Source organism: Phaenicophaeus curvirostris, chromosome 6 (assembly GCF_032191515.1).
Source record: "Phaenicophaeus curvirostris isolate KB17595 chromosome 6, BPBGC_Pcur_1.0, whole genome shotgun sequence".
Taxonomy (NCBI): Eukaryota; Metazoa; Chordata; class Aves; order Cuculiformes; family Cuculidae; genus Phaenicophaeus; species Phaenicophaeus curvirostris.
In genome coordinates this window covers 7,149,932-7,171,437 of record NC_091397.1, presented here as the reverse complement: position 1 = coordinate 7,171,437, position 21,506 = coordinate 7,149,932, and the positions used below count along the sequence as shown (strand labels likewise).

Below are 21,506 nucleotides of genomic sequence, written 5' to 3'. Positions count from 1 at the left end.
CTTTTTGGTCAGGAGTCACTGCATTAAATCTAGTAGAATGATGAAGGTATGAGTTGTGTTGAATTGTATGGATGGCGTGGAGAGATGAATACTAATTTATTTAAGGGGAGTTGCTATTGACAGATGGCTGGCTGCCCAGAAAGCTTATTTTTCTATTATTTAATGTTTATTCAGTGGTCAGCTGTGTTGCTTTTAGGATGTCCTTCTTGCAAATGCTTCTCCTTTTGTTCCTGTTTTGTACAGTTAAGTGTTTTGAAAGCTAAGATATTGTGCCTTGTTCTGCATTCCCTAAGCCCTTCTGAGGGCTTCTGGTGGGGTGGTGGTTTAAGATGATGGTGATGTAAATGAAATATGACCCAGGTCTTTGGAGCTTCGCAGTTTCTGCAAGATGCACAGACAGGTAACAGAGGTTATGCAAGAAGAGGGAAAAAAATCAGGTTACGGATTTCCCAGATGTAAAATTATTACGAAATTTCTAATTAAAACCCCTAAATTCTCACCTAGGCAGAAACATGTGCCATTTGTTGATTAAATGATTCACAGCACTTTGAGCCATTCATTCACCCTCTTCTTGTGTTTTCATCAATGAGATGGGCAAACCCAGCATCTGCAAAAGGGTTCACTTCTGGAAGCACCAAACTTAGTGTTGCAACTCTTCCTCGGAGCCTAGCACTAAACCACGTCCTTATCTTCCTCCACAGAAAAAATAACTTCTCCTGCACCCAGAGTACTGGCTGTATGAACTGTAACTTTTATGACAGCTATTAAAAAAAAGTTGGAAGTGTAAAGCCAGAAATGCCAAAAAATGTGCTCCTCCTTATCCTCATTCCCATTAATCCAGCTCTATAGCCCACTCCACATGAGCATTAAGCAGAGTTTTCTGCACAGTATTTACTCTACAAACTTTACAGATGCCATTCTAGTAAGAGTGTGACCAGGTCAGCTCCCTGCATTTTACTTCCATAATGAACAGAAAGCTACCAAGTCACAGGAGTGGGAAAAAGCAAACAGGATATATCTGTATTACTGCCTTCCTCAGATGCTCTGCTGTGGGGATTGCATTTGCCATCCCAGTGGGGTCTGGATTCCTCTTGGGAAACACCTGTAAATGCTTTTTTCCCCCTCAAAATGGCCTTAGTTGTTGAAGGGAAATGTCAAAACAAAAGTTTTGCATTATTTGATAGAATTAATCTGTATCTTGTAGCGATTGCGCTTTTTTAAACACATGCTAAGCAGCTCCCAGGGGAAATGTCAGCGCTCAGCGAGTTTTAGAGTCCGTCTTAGCAGCATGCAGGAGTGGTAGCAATCACACTTAGTGGCTCATCAAGTTTGGTCACACTCTAGTTGCTGTCTGTCATCAGGAATGAGAAATGAATGACAGCAATCCAACATGGGCTTTCCCCCCCAGCCTCCTGCAGTGGCCATGCTGCCATCGCAGCCTCCCTGTTACTGAATGGGCTTGAGTTTGGTAAAAGGGGTGAAAAAGGAACGAAGAGAAAAAAGTACTTAGATGCCCTGAAAAGGCTTTTTCTGTCACATGGACTAGTTGAATCTGAAGTTCATGATTTTTCTTGGCCATCCCTGTAAGCATTTTAAGGAAGAGTTCTCCAGTCATTGCAAATAGGATCAGGGCAGTACAGCTTCATTTTTCTTGTGGCCAGCAGGTCAAGGGAGGTGATTCTGACCCTCTATTCCTCTCTTGTGAGACCTCACCTAGAATATTCTGTCTAGTTCTGGAATCCTCAACATAAGAAGGAGATTGAACTGTTGGAATGGGTCCAGAGGAGGGCTACAAAGATGATCAGAGGGAGCACTTCCCATATGAGGACAGGCTGAGAGAGTTGGGGTTGCTCAGCCTGGAGAAGAGAAGGCTCAAAGGAGACCTTATAGCAACCTTCCACTACCTGAAGGGGGCCTGCAAGAAAGCTAAGGAGGGACTTTTTATAAAGGCATGTAGTGATAGGACTAGGGGAAATGACTTTAAATTGGATAGGGGCAGATTTAAGGAGGAAATTATTCACAATGAGGGTGGTGAGGCACTGGAACAAGTTGCCCAGGGAAGTTGTGGATGTCCCACCCCTGGAAGTGTTCAAGGCTAGGCTGGACGGGGCCTTAGGGAGCCTGATCTAGTGAGAGATGTCCCTGCCCATGGCAAGGGGGTTGGAATTAGGTGATCGTTAAGGTCCCTTCCAACCCAAACCATTCTATGATTCTATGATTCTGTGATTCTCTTCCCAGGGATAGACACCATCAGCCCACTGCAACTAAAGTTCTCAAATACTTCTCAAATAGTACTTCTGTGTATCACTTGAGCTAAACCCCATCCATCCTCTGCAGTGATGAAGAGGTTCACTTCTCAGTAAAGAGTTGAGGGTGGCACTGCCAAGGATGGGCATCTCTGTAACTCCCTGGGTTTGTATCCTTACAGTCCTTTTATTCCAAGTGAACAGCAAGAGGAGACATTAGTATGGCCAAGCAAAAGCAGAAAGCACACAGAAAGGGAAAGGAAAAAAGCATGAATGAACACCAGGAATGAACAAAAGGAGGGAGATCTGTGGGGCGAACGCAGAGCCTGCAGCTTTGTGACAGGAGAAGAGCAGCCAACAGAGAGAGCTCAAAGCCTGAGCTATCCACCAAACAGCAAGGAGGCTGAATTATGCATTGTGATTTTGGCAGGGCTGGGGGGTGGGATTACCCAAAATTTCTCAAACTTCTGGAACACCACTGCAGAGTTTCCTTCCTCCTATTGCAGTTGCTGCTTGCAGCAGTGTTGCTGGCAGCTTCTCTGTCTGCTGGCTCTTGCTGCACTCCGGTGTGTTGTAAATAGATAGGCTCTGTGGCATTTCTGAAGGGGACAACTTTTTGGCTGCAGCAAGGCTAATTGCTGTGCCCTTTAAAGGGCACCATCTCTTCCATGAAGGATTGAATTACACATGCAAAAGGTATAATGTTAAAAGTGTTTCTTCCCTACACCAGCTACAAGTGCCCAGCAAAGGAACCACTGTGCAGCACGTGACTTCTATGACCCCCAGCATTGCCTTGTGCCCAGGCATTTAGCCTCAGACCAGTCGTTCTGGAGGCTTTTAGCCTCATGGAAATGCCCAGGAACAACTTCTTGCCAATGCGGCTCCTCTTGGGATTTGTTGCTGTGCGTTTGAATCAGCAGGGGCCAAAGCTAAGCCCCAATAAGCTGGTTCCACGGGGCACCAAGCAAACCTCAGTGCTACCTCCTGGCCACAGGTCTGTCAATAACACAGGGCACAACTTCCCAGCCAGCTCTTATAATTAGGTGCAAATTAGGACTAATATAGGAGTGAGCCTGCTGAATGACTCAGACCCCAATACGTGCACGTGCAAACATGTTTTGACCCCACCGTGCACATGAATCAGGCAGTCCTGGTGTAAAGGGCAGAGGCTTATCCATAAGTTGCTCCATAACTTGCTGGAGCCACTCTGGTGTCACTCAGTGCCTATGTTTCATCCCATGTCCCTGCTAACTGCTGTGTGATGGAGGGCTGTTGAGTCTGTAGAGCAGATCTGGAAGGTGCTGTGTTTTAGACTATCTTTAAATACTCAGGCCAAGAGGAAATGTCTTCCCCTTTTGGTCAAAAATGCACAGGTTTTCTTCCAAAGCTTTCCATGGTCCTTCCCAGATACCTGGAGTTGGGGATGAATGCGGATCATGTGTCGAGCAGAGAAGTCACACTCTTCCTTCCCAACAGCAGGGATGCGACCAGCTCAGAAAATAGGCTGTGTGCAAGGGCTTACACCAAATCAGAGTGCAAGTGTTCACATGCTCTGCAAGTGCAAATGGAAATCCAGGGGAGACTTCAGCCTGCCTCATATCATCATTGATCGGCACAAGCAGTGTTGTGGGTGGTTATGCTGAGAAGAAGGGACAGAAAACATGTGGAAGGAGGGCAGAGAAGCAACTGAGAAAGGAGACAAGACTTGATCTCCTGTTCCTCCAGCCTGGGGAGCTACAGTTCATCCAGTGCTTTTCCCCAAAGCAGGTAGTGCTGCTTGAGGGAGAACCAGAGGGTTTTTTCATTCAGGTGGGATGTTTCTGTTACGAGGCTCTGGGGGACAAATCATGATGAAAAAAATTTGGGAGAAAAAATGAGAGTGAGTGGGTCACTGCATTTTCCAATGGCTGCCATATATCAACTGAAAGAGCAAAATCCTGTTGCTTTTGAAAAGTTGCTTTAAACCGCCAGCATCAGAGATTAGGCATGAGAAACTGAGACCGCTTTGGTTTGTTAATGATTTTCTCTACTGTTTTTCATGCTCTGTTGAGCTGACAGTGATTTTCGAAAATGTGCAGCCCTGGCTGGTCAGTGCCAATTAATCTTGTACTACAGAGAGCTCCAAGATCTGGAAGCTGTGACATTTCTGTGGTTGATTGTGAGGAAGAATAAAATTAGTGATGAGCCTGATGAAATGTTTGAGACTTTATTTTGCCATTTTCTGCTTCCTTATAGTCACTGCGCTGCTGCTTTCTGGCACATCCCAGCTTTGGATGCAGTTTTGAAGCATTCTGAATGGGGGGAAAAGGACTATGCCCATGAAGCAATAAAATCAGCAAGGTATTTTCAAGCAGGTACCAGTAAATTCAGACAGTAATAAATCTCAGAAAACCTCCAGCGATATGGTGGAAATCGAAATAGAGGTATATTGAGCAGACTGCTTAGCCCCAGACTCTTCCTTCACTTCCTCCCTGGTGCAAAGCTCAGCAGAATACTTCCTGAGCAGCTCTTTGTGGGCTTAAAGTAGATGTAGACTCTTTGCCCTCATGATGAGTTGTCCAAGACTGTAATTCTCCAAGTAATTTATTTTCAAAGAAAGTTATTTTTGTCTGAAGGGCGGATTATACGTGTGAAAATACAGTGTGTTGAGGCACAAATTTACAAACTGGTGCTGCAAATGGATCTGCCCACTGACACTTCTTTGCTGCTTCAGGCTGCTCTGTGCATCTCATCGCAAGGTTTGATCAAAAATACATGTATTTCTATAAATGACTGAATTAATTAGCATTGACGTACTGTTAACAACGTGGTAGGTGGAACAGCCAGGCCAGGTATTTTGCAAGCTGTATAGGTTTTGGACAGATAAAGCTCCCTTCTGGGAGGAATCCATGTGGTTATGGTCTTTGTTGCTGCTTTTGGGTGCAGATATTTGTCCCCCAGACACAGCAGCAGTATAGAGACTTCAGTTTTTAACTTTCTTAGGGATACTTCCCTTTAATTCTGCTATTATTCAAATGGTGTCATTTGGAATAGCAGAATGAATGTTATTCCTGAAAGACAGAAAGAAACTAAAAGTAAATTTTGGGATTGAATCTAGGTAAAATATGGGGAGGGTTTCATTGAGGTGTAAAAGGAGAAACTGAGACAGCAGGAAGCTGAGCACTGACTGTGAGTGAAAGTGAATGCAGACACCCCCTGTTTCTGAAAGCAGATGATATATATGTATTTATCAGGATTTCCCTTTTCCATCCTCCACTTCTGTTGTCTTCAGGTAACAGGTCACTTCTGATGTGTATATAAGGCTGGAACACTAACTCTGTTACCTTGTGATATAATTAACTGATTCATTTTTTAAGTGAAAGAAAATAACGTAGATAAATCTTAGCTTAATGAACGCAGCTTGAGGTGGCTTCAGGATGGATACTGCAGGTCACAACCTACATATGAAAAATATCACTGGAATTACTGATTTCCATGGATTATCTCTCATCCTTATTGTATCAATGAGGAGTAGCATAGGGATTTTTTTTTCTGCTTCTTTCTCTTGTACTTTTCAAGGGCTCTGACTTTCCGACAAACATCTGTATGAGAAGCTGTTATTCTAGTCTGACTTTCTACTTGACTTGAATATGCTAAGCTAGACCGCAATTTATTTATACTCCCATGCATCTATATTACAAATTCTGTTGCCAGGTTTTAAAAGCAAATTTCAAGGCTAGATTTGTTTTCACAGCCTGAAATTCCACTTGACAGTAACATTTAGATAGATGGGTACTTTTGTTTAATTAGAAATCAATGTTTTGGACTATTGACTCCTTGCTCAAAGTTTCAGTGAATTGCCCAAGAGTGCAATTTCGAAGCTGTTGTTAAGGCACTTTGTTTGTCAGGTTTATTGGATCAGCAAATCCCAGGAATTACTAGGATTCAGCTGTTTTTTACTTTCACCTTTATTCTTGTCCAACCTAAAAGTAGTTCAAGGACTTAAAATTGCTCAGAGCAGCGGGATTTAACACCTCAAATTGTTTTAGCTGTTTTATTGTCATTACAGAGTCGTACTGAAATGTGAGGGCTTAGGTCTTGAGAGATGAAGGACTGCTCTGTGAGTTATCATTATGTGGCTGGCAGGCTGGGCTTAGAGGCTTGAATTCTCTGTGCCAGAAAGGTCACACAGCCATACTTGGTTTGAGGGCAGAGCCTAGTGCTACACTGCACACTTCTACTGAAGAGTTTTTACCCTGTCTTTTATCTGCTCTCCCTTCTATAAAGTTGGAGCGATTTGGCTGGAAGAGGGATGATAGGATTCACTGACATTAATTAAGAGCATCCTGTTGTTTCTTCAGAGTTTTTTTTCCACACATTGGAAAACAGCTGCTTCCCAGTGCTGTGTTCTCTGTAGGGTAACAAGGACCCTTTTGACCCATTCAGAGATTCAGTCACCAGTTGTTTACAGATCCTGCCCATCTGGCCCCATGATTTTTTCAGTCAGTGCAAGAATTGCAATATTGTACATAAGATTCTTGTGACAATCCTGCCTTTCTTGGCGGGTGATGCTCCTGGAGAGGAACAGATGATTTGTGACATCTCAGCTGCTTGTATATAGTATAATTAGAGATAATAAACAAGAACGGGGCAAGAAAACAATTTCATAAACAGAGATGAAGGAGAGATAAGACAGGAAGTCAAACAGAGACATGAGGTAGATAATAAGTTTGCAAGAGAGTGGTTCTTGCTGCAACAGTGGCAACAAAAGTCAGGCGAGCGTTCTCAAGTAAGGATTGTACCAGCCTCCTTGAGAGAAGGACTGAGTTGAAAGGATGAGAAGCTGGAATAACATCGACATTTCCTAAGGGACGTACCTGAATCTAGGGATGATCAACACCCAGAGATCAGTATGTGGACTGATAATATTTATTAGTGACCTGGATGGTGAGGTTAGCCTATGCAGCAGAACATGCTAGGCACTAGTAACTGACTCCCAACGAGAAGGACTTTGAGGTTGAGGTGGATATAATCTAAAAAATGACTGAAAAAATGTACATTATCAATAGGGTGAACCACATACAGGTCTACATTAGGAGGAATGAAGCAATCCAGTCAGGGAAGGTTATTATGAGCCAGCAGTGTGCCCAGGTGGCCAAGAAGGCCAATGGCATCTTGGCTTGTATCAGAAACGGCGTGAGCAGCAGGTCCAGGGAGGTTATTCTCCCTCTGTACTCAGCACTGGTGAGACCGCTCCTCAAATCCCGTGTTCAGTTCTGGGCCCCTCACCACAAGAAGGATGTTGAGGCTCTGGAGCGAGTCCAGAGAAGAGCAACAAAGCTGGTGAAGAGGCTGGAGAACAGGCCTTATGAGGAGCGGCTGAGAGAGCTGGGGTTGTTTAGCCTGGAGAAGAGGAGACTCAGGGGAGACCTCATTGCTCTCTATAACTACCTGAAAGGTGGTTGTAGAGAGGAGGGTGCTGGCCTCTTCTCCCAAGTGACAGGGGACAGGACAAGAGGGAATGGCCTGAAGCTCCGCCAGGGGAGGTTTAGGCTGGACATTAGGAAAAAATTTTTCACAGAAAGGGTCATTGGGCACTGGCAGAGGCTGCCCAGGGAGGTGGTTGAGTCACCTTCCCTGGAGGTGTTTAAGGCATGGGTGGACGAGGTGCATGTTTTAGTGTTTGATAGGAATGGTTGGACTCAATGATCTGGTGGGTCTCTTCCAACCTGGTTATTCTATGATTCTATGATTCACCTGGTCCTGGGCTGCACCTGGAATACAGTTTCCTATTTCTGGTCTGCTGGTCAGAAAAATGCTGGGAAGCTGTTGAGTGTATCCCTAGAGGACTACCAAGATATTTGGGATCTAGAGTAGATGTTTTGGGATCTGTGAGGAGAAGTTGAGGAAACTGGACGTTTTTTGTCCAGCAGAGGGAAGGCTCTAAGGGGCAATCTAATAGCAGCCTGCAACTACCTCGAGGTGAGTTTCAAAGGTGATAGAGACAAACTCTTCTTGGTGGTGGAAAATGGTAAAAGAAGGAATAAAATGTAAGAGTTTGTGTCTGAAAAGGGTCAGACTACACGTTAAGCAAAAACTCCCTTTTGTTTCCAAGAACAGAGTGATGTTTCAGGTAGAGGCATCAAGGGCTGCTTGTACAGTTGATTTGTATCAGCAAGGCCACAGGAGGAGACCACTGTGAAGCCCGAGACCAACATCAACTCATTTCTTCGGCCAACAAAGGTAGTGAGATGTGCGTTTCCTACAGAAGGCACCTAGGCTGCCCTCTGGCCATTTCATAGACATTAAGCATGACCTTGAGAGTCCTGGGCAGTTATGAATCCCCGTCCAGGCTAAGCAGTGTCTGGGGATCCCCAGCCAATGCCCGCTTTGAGTAGTGTTCATTTACCAGCTGGAGGAATTGCAGTGGGACTTGGTTTGTATCAGCTATTTGTCACTATAGCAACTTCTCACTTAACCAGTCCCTGCACTAAAAATAGATCACCTTGATCTCAAGGAAAGAAAACCAAATGAAGTCAAAAGGGGCATTGATAGCAAAAGCTGTAGAGTCAGCTATTGATTGAAGGATGGCGTGTTTGAAACCTCTTATAATAGTCTATCATGTAAAACAAATATTTGAGGAGAATGTTTAATCCAGAAAACTCACTGTGTCAGTGGGTTTGAAGCTTTAGCAAAGGGCATGCATTACTTTTTATCTGAGGGATGTATTTACATTTATCACTCAGCACACTGGGGATGCTGAAAACTTTGCAGGATGTAGCAGAGATTGGTTAAGATGTTAAGGGATCTTATCTTCCAAGGAAGGAGATCTGCAGCTCTGTCATTAGATCTGATAGCCTCCTATGCTCTTGTATGTAAGTTATCAAAATTCCTCCTCATTTATGGAATTGTTACTGATATCTGTGGAAGTCTGGGAGGGACCCAAACCTGAAAAAGCTGAATGCTGTTAGTGAAGTAATCGTTATCTGATATTGAAGTTAATAGGAGCTGAGTGTTTTGGCACCTGATAGGGACCATAAGGGAAGTGCAAGTGATACATGATATTATTTTTCCTTCAAACCCAGCTAGTGCTTACACCTGAAGAAAACTGAATAAATTCTTGTGTAGACAGGGCAGTAGGTATGAATGCAAAATAGCAACAAAATTAAAAGCTTGTTAAAGAGCTACAGAATTAACTGAAAATGCTTTTGAGGGAAAAAGAATGAATTTGCATGAAGACAGTTCATTTATCACAGGCAGCACATATGATGCTCAGGAAAGGCTTTATTTAGTGTCCAGAGGTGACTGGAATTAGCATCATGTATTCAGCATTATCAGTCAGCAAGAGTTTGCTCTTGACAAAAGGCTAGATTTTTTTTTTAATGACCTTTTGGGACTGACTGTTTGCAGGCATAGTTAATATTGAGATGCGTAGGCACTTAACTGCCCCTGCCCTGTATATTCTGAGTCATAGATTTATTTAGTATTATAGAATCATAGAATTGCTTAGGTTGCAAAAAGCCTTTAACATCATTGAGTACAACTGTTAACCTAACACTGCCAAGCCACCACTAAAACATGTCCTTAGGTGCCATATCTCCATGTGTTTTAAGTACCTCCAGGGATGGTGACTCCACCATTTCCCTAGGCAGCCTGTTCCAATGATTGACAACCCTTTCGGTGAAGCAATTTTTCCCAATATCCTATCTAAACCTCACCTGGTGCAACTTGAAACCATTTCCTCTTGTCCTATCACCTGTTACTTTGGACAAGAGACCAACGTCCGCCTCACTACAGCCTTCTTTCAGTCCAGGTAGACATCCACAGCCTTTCCCTCATCCACTAAGTGGGTCACCTTGTCACAGAAGGAGATCAGGTTAGTCAAACAGGATCCCCCTTTCATAAACCCATGCTGACTGAGCCTGATCACCTGATTGTCTTATATGCGCCATGTGATGTCACTCAAGACAATCTGCTCCATAACCTTCCCTGGCACTGAGATCAGACTGACAGGCCTGTAGTTCCCCAGCCTTTCTTGTATATGGGCATCACATCTGCTAACCTTCAGTCAACTGGGATCTCCCCAGTGAGCCAGGACTGTTGATGAAAAATGGAATGTGGCTCGGTGAGCACTTCTGCCAGCACCCTCAGTACCCTTGAGTGGATCTCATCTGGCTCCATAGCCTTGTGCGTGTGGAAGTGGTGTAGCAGGTCACTAGCTGTTTGACCTTGGATTATGAGGGCTTCACTCTGCTCCCTGTCCCTGTCTTCCAACTCAGGGGGATGGGTACCCAGAGGGCAACTGGTCTTTCTATTAAAACCTGAGGCAGAGACGTCATTAAGCACCTCAGCCTTTTCATCATCCTTTGTCACTAAGTTTCCCCCCACATCCAATAAAGGGTGGAGATTATCCTTAGCCCTCCTTTTGTTGCTAATTTACTTATAGAAAGGGTTTTATTGTCCTTTATGGCAGTAGCCAGATTAAGTTCTAGTTGGGCACAACCTCACAGCATCTTTATAGTCCTCCTGAGTTGCCTGTCCTTTCTTCCAAAGGTCATAAAATCTCCTTTTTTTTTCCTGACTTCAAGCCAAACCTCTCTGTTCGGTCAAGCCAGTCTTCTTCCTCAGTGACACTTGTCTTTTGGGACTTGTGGATGGCCTGATGCTGTGCCTTTACGGTTTTGTCCTTGAAGAATGTCCAGCTTTCTTGGACTCTCTTGCCCTTCAGGGCAGCCTCCCAAGGGGCTGTCAACCAGGCTCCTAAGCAGGCCAAAGTCTGCCCTCGGGAAGACCAAGGCAGCAGTTCTGCTGAACCCCCTCCTCACTTCCAAGAACTGAAAACTCTATCATTTCATGATCACTGTGCCCAAGGCATCCTCCAATCATCACATCACCCACAAGTCTTTTTCTGTTTGTGAACAACAGGCCCAGTGGGGCACCTTCCCTAGTTGTCTCCCTCATCAGTTGTGTCAGGAAGGTCTCTGCCAAACGCTCCAGGAACCTGCTAGGCTGTTTCATCTCTGCTGTATTGTATTCCCAGCAGACATCTGGTAGGTTAAAGTCCCTCATGAGGAGATTCGTAGAGAAATTACTATGCCATGGGAGTAAGCTGCCAGCTGAAATGAAAACCTACTATAAAAGCCATGAGTGAGCAGCACTCTTTAAAATTTAATTACAAAACTGTCTGGAGATCAAGAGATGTTGCTTCTCTGTTAGAGGGAGCTGGTGACTGGTCAGGACCTGGAACGATACATTTGGTGCTTTCTTTCAGCTGAAAATTAGAGCTATGAGGCTGCATACATGGAGGGGAAAGTCATCTTAAATTAGAAAAGAATTAGACTGAAGAAATCATAATAGCGGATGGGTTTTACTCTGAGCAGGGATGGGGAATATCATGAGTCTTGTTGCAGCTGAACAGCTACCAAGGGAGCTTCACAGCACTGCCTCGATCCCGGTGACCACACAGGCACAAGTGTGCCTCTACTGCAGTCCCTGCTGTGCAAAACAACTCTACAGAAGACAACTTTAAATTAGCTAATAGCGGATTTAAAGGGGAGTAGTATCTTCCTAACTGCCCTCTAATGGAGTTCATAATTTACTTTGCTGCCCAGGCAAGTTTTACAGCTGTGCTGACACAGCTTACTGAAGTGATGCGTTTAAAGGTGACTTGGATACATCTTCTCTGCATTGCAGGCAGTGCAATTCCAGCTTGCTGTTTCCTCTCCAACTTCTTTCTTGATAGGAGTCAGGAATCCACCAAGTTTGATCCTATCACTGGTGTTGCAACATCTTGTAACCATAAACAGGCCACGTAGCTCTGGACTTGACTCTTCACACTTCTGAAAACAGCAGCACAAGTCCCCCTGTTCTGGATTCCAAAACAAACGTAAAAAGGAGGATTTGACCTCAAAAGGCAGTAAATACTCAGCGATAATTGGTGCTTCTGAAAATCAAATGTAATGCCTGATGTCTTTTCACATCTTGTTTTAAGGCCTCGTCACAGATCCCTGACTGTTTGGACTTGAGCACCAGCATGTATTAACACACTTAGGTGGATGAGAGGTTTTGTTAATAACAAGGGTGACTCCTTGTCGTTAGATTAGTAACTCAGTTGTAGACCTTGTAGTGTCTTTACAAGATGGGCACCATCAGTAGTATTTTACAAATGGTAAATGTAGGCTATTGAAAATTCTTTTATCATAATCATATTGTAGATGGGACTAGAAGAAAGGCACCTTCTGCTTAGGTGTGAGATTATATTACTGTTTTTACTGATTTAAAATAATTTTCAGTTAGAACACAAAAACAGATGCACGAGGTCAGGCCAATTATCCATCTAGATAAGTCTCTTTGTGCCAATTGCCAGTTACACAGGTACAGGGTGGAGCATAAGAACAAAGCAAGGATATTTCCCATTACACTCTCCCAGCTTCCAGTATGTTGTGGCTTGTGTCATGAGCTAAAACTGGTATTTGGTGGACCCTGACTAGTTCTTCTTCCATGATCTTGTCCAATTGCATTTCAAAATGAGACTTCTAGCACCTACAGCAGCACATGTTCCGTTGTTTAAGAATGTAATATATCAGCAGTATTTCCTTGTTTTTGTTTCAAGCCTCCCACCTGCTCTGTGAGGGTTGTGAGGCACTGGAGCAGGTTGCTAAAGGAGTCATAGAACTAGGTTGGAGGAGGCTTTGAGCCACCACAAGAAGGAGGTTGGAACTGCATGATCTTTGAGGTCCCTTCAATCCAAGCGATTCTATGACTGCAGGACATTGCATGGCACTGACGTGGCTGCTTATCCAAAAAGAAATATGGTTGACCTTTGTAGTGTAGTTTTCTCATATACTGATTTCAAGGAAAGGGTACATTGGCCAGGTGGGACATGTATATAAGGGGAAAAACATATCTTGGCCCATTGATAGGATTAGGAAGGCAGCCATAATAAGGATAATCAGGAATAGTTCTCTGTCAAACAGATGGGAAAATGACAAACCTGAAAAATATTATGATGTGAATTATCTGTCTAGAAGATTTAACTCAATAGCTGAAATTTTTTTTTTTAAAGAAATTATGGAGATCAAACTATGAAGACAAACTCGACTGTGCACACAAGAGACTATAGTAAAATAATTCTCTGAAAAGTGGAGTTGTGTATTTATTATTTCCTTAGCTTGTGTGTAACTATCTAATCAGTCTTTGTACGTGTCAGCAGCACATCCATAATAAGAAAGTGCTGTGTGGATTGTATGAACTGGAATTAGAGACGTGATAATCAGCCAAACCGTTGGAGACAATGTAAAGGCTGTGTGACATTTGCATGCCTCTAGCTGAGGAGAAAAACCTTATATGTGCAAATGAGTTGTTGAGGTTTTTTTTTTCCTTCCTGATATTTTATAACCATGGGCAAATTGCTCTCAGATCAGACTTCCCTGACAGCCTGCCAGTTCACACTGGATTGCCTCCGTGCCCAGTTAGACCTGTTCCAGTATGGTGGTGACAGCTATGTTATATTCAGTTAGTATGCGAGGCAATGCGGCAGATAGAGGCATATAGATATATATATGCCATGGAAAAAATTGCTGATATATGGGCCCACTGTTTTATGATGAAGAGACCACAACTGGGATTAGAAAACCTGTTTTCCCATCTGTACATTCATGATAATATTGATTCATCCCATTAAGATGTTGTGAAAATAACTAATAACTACAAGGGGAGCCTCACTTTCTCATCCTCATGTTGCCTCAATGTCCTAAATTGTTATTGATTCTTTAAGAAAGAAAATTGCCTGTTGCCTGGTTATTCTTGCCAGCCTCAAGGTTTTTTGTCTGAATCATCCTTGACTCTTATCTGCCCATATTCTGATTAGCATCACGGTTATCAAGGTGTAAGGAGAGACTGAAAGCAAAAGGCTGATGTTGCAGAGGGAAGGTGTGAAGTGCTGAGTAGGTAAAAACAAGGTTAGAAATGATGAGTAGGACAAGTTCAGCAAAGTCTGATCCTAAATTTAATAGCAGCTTCGTAGAGGTACCACACCTTTCCTGCCTGTAGGAGGAGAAAAGCATGGTTTGTTGCAGTTCAGTCCTCGTGTTCAGCCCTAGTGTCCCTTCTTTCTGCGGCAAGAAAATGAGACAGAAATAGGTGAGACTTGAAATGTAAAGCTTGATTACTTTATAGGTTTTTGTGACAACTGCTGTCCTGACATATACCCTTGGACAGACATAGCTTATCAAAACTGTTGCATATATAGTTTTAAGCCATTCCTGGAAAATAATTATCTATATATGTAAAATGATATTGCTATGCTATAATGATATAATGAATGCATTAAGAGCATTCTCCTCCCAAAAGCTGTTAATCAGCTAAATTGAGCTGGCAGTTTTGTATGCTGTAATGGTTCGGATAACTAATAGATAAAGTGCCAGCTCACCTGTCCCATGTTGGGTTACACGACCCAACACATAGACCATCCTGCCATGAAAAGCTGGATGTTTGAGTTCTCGGGGCTACAGTTTGAGAAAGGGAGCCAGAAAAAATCCTCTGCAGGTCTAAAGGCATATGGGACAGGTTTGTATCCCTTTCTTAGTTTTAAAATTCAGGCTTTTTATCCCAGACCAAACCTACTCATTGCTTGGGCCGTATTAAATGCTGTGTTTAAGTGAGAGGTGTCAGAGCTCATCCCAACTCAACTGGCATCTTGAAGAACAAGAAGTACTTCAACGCCTGCAGTTTAGCAGACAGTTTGAAGCTTTGAAGTACAAGTAGTTAGGACACAAGAACACGCTGTTCACTGGAGGATTGGAAACAGGAACTTGCATGGAAATCTTGGATTTATTCCATTATCTAGCAGCAAAAGAAACATTTTGGGACAAGAAGATACAGGGGAAGCTGACTATATCCTTTGCAATAATATTCTTCATCAAAGACACTGGGGAGATGCCTTCTTGTTAAACAGATATACGAAATGGCAAATCCAGTAATACATTGAAAAAGGACCAAGTCCCAGCTCTGTGTTGCTTACTCTGGCATTCTGAAGGATGTTAGAATAGCTGAATTGTATTCAAATGCAGTATTTTGCAGAACAACATAATGATGCAGGCTGTTGCCCTCCTTGTCCACCGTCTCCCAGACCTCTTCTGAACCTTGACAAAAGAAATCTGACTGATGCGATTTAAAAACCCCTTCTGAGAGGTTGTTCAGGAAAATGAGTTGTTACAAGAAGAGGAATTATTGTAGGAGATGAAAACTGGAATTGCCTTCACTGTACTGGTAGCTTAAGTCTCATCCCAGCTGACTCCTACTCACACACAGGGGCTTCTAACTTAGATTAAAAGATGCTTTAAAGCCAAGCTGCTTTTCTCAGCAGGTAGTGGGCTGTTGTTCACATTCCAACTGTAGCAGGGAGGGTGCACTAAATCACAAGGGTGCTACGGCTGCTGAAGTCAGTAGGGTTTTTTTTTCCCCTCTTGCTTTCATTCACAAGGAAGAGTGAAATACAGTAAACCTTGGCTAGCTGTGGCAGCCAAGACAGCCTCTACAAGAGAGGGCAAGAAGCATAGAATCACAGAATCACAGAATGGTTTTGGTTGGAAAAGACCTTAAATATCACCTGTTCCACCTCCCCTGCCATGGACAGGGACACCTTCCAGTGGATCAGGTTGCTCAAAGTTTCGTCCAGCCTGGCCCTGAACACCTCCAGGATGGGACATCCATAACTTCTCTGGGCAACCTGTGCCAGTGCCTCACCACCCTCACAGGAAAAAATTTCTTCCTACTATCTCATCTAAATCTCCCTTCTTACAGCTTAAAACCATTAACCCTCATCCTATCCATGCACTCCCTGATAAAGAACTCCTCCCCTGCTTTCCTATAGGTTCCCTTTAAGTACTGGAAGGCTGCTTTAGAGTCTCCTTGGAGCCTTCTCTAGGCTGAACAAGCCCAACCTTCTCAGCTTATCCTTGTATGGGAGCCCTCGTATAATTTTTATGGCCTCCTCCTGGGCTTGAGCACAAGGAGTCCATTTTCAATAGGGTATGATTGTAACAGAGGGCTGTTATGGGGGACTGGTGTTAATAATAAGAGTGTTTGAAAAAGAATAATCGCATCTTCACATAATTCTTCTAGTGTTACTTATTCAAAACAGATTTTGCCTAAATATTTCAATTGTGATGTTTTATTGTAGAAGTTCTAATTACTTTGCATGTTCTAGATGCTCCCCCAAATACTTGGCTATGTGTTGTGATTTTGGCTGTATGTGTCTTTCCAGAATCTATTACTGAAAAGGGCTAATTTTTAGTGCTAACACCTTATCCGCTGTCCTTGCCCCAGTCTGAGAAGCTCAGTGGGAAGGGCTGGAGAGCCAGATGTCATCCCAGGCCAAGCAGCCTAATAAGATCCCACATGCAGCCTCTGTAATGGAGCTGAAACCTTAGAGAAGTTCCTGGGAAAACTCTGTCCCCTACACGGCTTCTGATGTCTCACAACACCTTCCTCCAGCTGCCTGTGAGGACGCAGGGAAGAGGAACCTGATAGCCTCCACTTTGGCCAGGCAGGAAGGATTTTGACCGGCTCCATTCTTAGCAGTAAAACCTCATCAATAGCAGCTATGAAAAGCACATTTATTTTTTACACATCTGTTTCAGGAAGCGATTTTGAGCACTAGGGTGGAAGACATGCAATTAGGATCTGTGAGAAAGATAAAGCCAAAAAATAATGAGGCCTCCCTTGAAATGAGAGCACATCATTAACTCCAAAGACAAGCTCACATCTCTTTCATCCTCAGAAAGGCCACCCCTACTTGAACTGCCACTGCTGCTCTCTCATAGAAGCTTGTGTCTAGGATGGAAAGCACCAACAGAAAACCCATCGAATCCTTGTGATTTCACTGCACTCGCCCATCTTTGACAGAGGGCTGTCCTGATTTTTGTGTATTTCACAGTTAAAGGGAGAACTTGGAGTCTAGATACTTGGAGCAGAAATGCTGTTTCTGGTTCTATAGTGGTTTCAAACGTCCCAGGTAATTTTTTTGAGGGTGTGTCCCACATTAAAGGTCTAAACAAGCAAAGGGGAAAACCAGCAGGACTGCACTTGGGAAATGGACAGAATGTCCAGAATAAGTAAACTGAGAAAGAATGTTTCTCTGTGCTAGCTGGTTGTGTTGGAATGGAGAGGGGTGAGTAAGCGCAAGCAGAGAAATTCAGACAGAATGGGGGTTTTGTGCATAGTGTCCCTTTAAATGTAAGATTATATTTTGATTTGGGAAAAACCAGATGCATGGAATAATCCTTAATGGCACAATGACAGCACGAACTGCTGAGCACACAGAGACGAAACCAGCACTTTTTTAATGAGCTTCCATGGCCCACTTGAAGGAAATCTGATGGACCGTGTGACTGTGTCTGTCTCAGGCACAGTGTGATTACATACAGCCACCCTGCAGGTGTACAGAGCAGCCTTTAGTTTAGTTAAAGCAGGTAACTGTGGCAGGGAGCTTTCAGCCAGCCACCTGTATAAATACCCCAAGGTGCTGGCAAGCTCAATGACTGCATGGCTGCAGTTTCACATCTCTTGGTTGTGGTACAGACATGCCCTTTATTGCCGTCAGCATGTTGTGTGCTCAGGTTTTTTTTTTTCTGTTAGGAGGTTTAAAAGGATGCTCAAGAAAGGGTGCTGCTGGATTGCATGACTAGGATTGCCATATAAGATTGCAGCATTAATGCTTATACTGCTTAGGATGAGAGAGAGTGGAAACGTAGGTTTGAGATTCTGCTCCTTGATCAGAGCTTGCTGAGTGATCTTGGATAAATCAGATAAAAATATTCCCATTCAGGTGCTGGCAGTTCACTTCCTAAAGCCCTGTGGAAATGCCAGAACAGTTCTCAGTGGTACAGGATTTCCTCAGCAACCCATGAATCCAGTGGGTGCTGAGTGCCTTAGCTAAGGCTCTGGGGCAAGTATTTAAATTCATTCTATGGCTTTGGGTGTCAGATCCAAGTTCTTTCCTTAACCTCTCTACTTACCCAGCTGGTGAAACCCTTGGAAGTCAGAGCTCCCTACTGTGAGGCTGTGTTTGGTAAGAGCGTTGAATCTGGAGGGAGAGTCTCCTCTTGCAGGACTCTTGCTGGATTCACCAATACCACCAATCTTCCTTAATTTAATTTATGTAAATTAGCACCATCTGATGCACATTGATACAGGATGATGGCATCTTGGCTTGTATCAGAAATGGCGTGACCAGCAGGTCCAGGGAGGTTATTCTCCCTCTGTACTTGGCACTGATGAGACCGCTCCTCGAATCCTGTGTTCAGTTCTGGGCCCCTCACCACAAGAAGGATGTTGAGGCTCTGGAGTGAGTCCAGAGAAGAGCAACAAAGCTGGTGAGGGGGCTGGAGAGCAGGTCTTAGGAGGAACGGCTGAGAGAGCTGGGGTTGTTTAGCCTGGAGAAGAGGAGGCTGAGGGGAGACCTCATTGCTCTCTACAACTACCTGAAAGGAGGTTGTAGAGAGGAGGGTGCTGGCCTCTTCTCCCAAGTGACAGGGGACAGGACAAGAGGGAATGGCCTCAAGCTCCACCAGGGGAGAATCAGGCTGGACATTAGGAAAAAATTCTTTACAGAAAGGGTCACTGGGCACTGGAACAGGCTGCCCAGGGAGGTGGTTGAGTCACCTTCCCTGGAGGTGTTTAAGGCACGGGTGGACGAGGTGCTAAGGGGCATGGTTTAGTGTTTGATAGGAATGGTTGGACTTGATGATCCGGTGGGTCTCTTCCAACCTGGTTATTCTATGATTCTATGATTCTATGATTGTAATGCTGTCAGAACAGGGGCTGGTATTTGATCTCCCGTGTAAATCTTTGCTGTATTCCCAGTGAGTTTCGTGTCATGCTGCAGTTCTAAGAATGAGTCTGGAAGCAGTGTCATCTGCCATAGATATTTCCTTGGGGAGGCAGTTGGACAGGAGCTCATGGACCTTATTTTATGAATGCAGTCACAGAGGGAGAGGCTGGGCATGCAGCCTAGAGTCCAAAAGTCAAAGGCGTGCAGACACTTCCAGAAAGAAGGTGTCAGTAGCACAAGTTGTAACGTGATGTGTAACCAAGCAAACAAAAAAGAACAGGTTTCCTCCTGCAGAAAACAGGCTTCTGAGAGTTTTATGAAAAGGAAGAGCAAATGTCAGAATCCCAGAATTGTAAAGAAAAGAGCAGAAACTTTGAAAGTTGGGTTTATTGTGTTTTCCATTTCCCTATATTTCATCCTAATGATTTAATGGGCTGTGGAATGTACATGAGTCAGTTCTCACCATCTAATTCACCTATAAAAATCATAGCTGGTCCTGTCAGTGCTCATTAGCCAACATAAAACTTCCTTCATCTCAGCCTTTCATCTCCTGATAAAAGAGGTTTCCAGGCGGGGCTTCTGGGTTGGGTTCCTGTCGTGCCTCCTTCGGCATGGACTGAGTGCGACTCTTCCAAAAGCAGTGGAATGGTCTGGGCCTGGAGACAATGTGGATCAGGCTCATATGATGCTTGAGCACAGCTGGGAACCTGAAATACGTGAGCTATGGATCAGAAACTTGCAGGCTTTCAAGCTCTTATGGTTTCATTTTATGTATGCTATTGGACTTTCCTGTTGTCATATGATTTAAACCCAAATATTAGGCATGTAATTTTATAGATGTTCATGGAATGGTACTTTAATTCATAAGACACACGAGGCTAAAGCGATGTGGCTGTACACAAGTTACTGGTTACAGACCAAGTCTACACCATCTAATGATACTATTGTGCTTCCCAGTGAGTTATTCTGCATCTGTGTGTTATTAAAGTTGTAAGTAAATGTAAATTTTCATTGTAGTAAAAAGCACAGCAGAATATCTGTGCTTGGCTTTTCAAACACTGCAAATACTTCCTCGGGAATAACTCACTGAGGGACTATTCACTGCAAGAACTGTTTCCATCTGTTCTAAAGATTTACATTTTATTTTGCATAACCCTTGCCATAGAGCCAGGACAGGGAGCACAGCATCTGTCCTACCAAAATTATAGAATTGAACTTTTTTATAGGGGCTAATTCTGTAATACAGGCGTGGGGGTGGATGAGTCAGAGGCAGCAATGGGCAGAGGGACTTCAAGACAGAAATGCACAGCTGTTTCTTACTCCAAAATCCCATTTTCCTGGGATTGCTGTTACACCTTTTTTCTTCCAGGAGACATAACAGGAGCTGTATTTACTTCCCTGTTTGCAAAGCATCCAACCATACTTTTCCTCCTACACTTCCACTGTTTAAAACCAGCAGAGTTACTTTAACCTTCCTTTTTTTTCGACTCGTGTTAAAACCATAGGGTTTGTCCATCTGGCAGGCTGGGTTTCAGCATTTTGTATCGCTAACTGTTAAATTCTTGGTACTGTTTGGACTACTTGAGCCCGGCAGTTATCTGTAGATGTCTGACAAACACCAGCTTTTCTTCAGCTGGTCTCACAAACAGCTTTGCTTGATTTCCGTGAGGTCTTTTTTGGCAGCCACGTAGATCTAAGAATACATTATCAGACTGTGTCCGGATCTCATTAAGCTGTAAATCAGGCTTGCACCCAGGCTATCTGGAAGGAGCAAAAGGGAGAATCCCCTCTGCCGGCTGCATAGCAGCAGCAGCAAACGTGGTCCAGGGCCATGGCAAGCATTTTGGTGCTTGTGGTTGTCTTTGCCCCTTCGTGAGAGCATCTGTGGCTGCTCAGGTCACCTGCTCTACAAGCACAGACTCAATGCATCCAAAAAGCTGATGGAAGGAAAAAAAGATTTACCAAGGCAAATCTGCTCCCTGTCCCAGCACCCAAGGCCCTTGCTGGGGAAGGGGAAGGTTTCAACTCATCCCTCTTGTCCTCAGCCACGCTTTGGCTGGTTCAGCCCATCTCTGCCACTTTGCTGATGCAGACAGTACTGATGTCCCTTGCACAGCCTCTCTGTGGTCTGCACACACCCCCCCCAAACTGGATTTGCCTGGTTTTATGGAGACCTTTCACCTCTGTGTCTGGCGGGATTGGCTGTAGCAAGAAACTACGTGCTAAATTCCCAGCATAAAGCAAGAAATGTAAAATGCAGAGGTTTAACCTCAGGGTGCTTCACTCAGTCTTGCTGCAAGCCCAGGTGTCTCTTTGCTATTGAATGGCATAATATCTATGCTGCTACAGCAAGGCTGCCAAACCACATGACTTGGGACTCCGACATGCACGTGGATTATTCTTTGACATATTTAGGGAGGCACAGCTGCCAGGCATCTTGTTTGTCC

At 43.9% G+C, this 21,506-nt stretch overlaps 1 protein-coding gene across 2 annotated transcripts in view; it reads left to right on the top strand.

Annotated features, from left to right (window-relative positions):
• Positions 1–21,506, top strand: part of PRKAG2 (protein kinase AMP-activated non-catalytic subunit gamma 2) — a 231,568-nt gene that overhangs the window by 108,209 nt on the left and 101,853 nt on the right. The window lies entirely within an intron of this gene.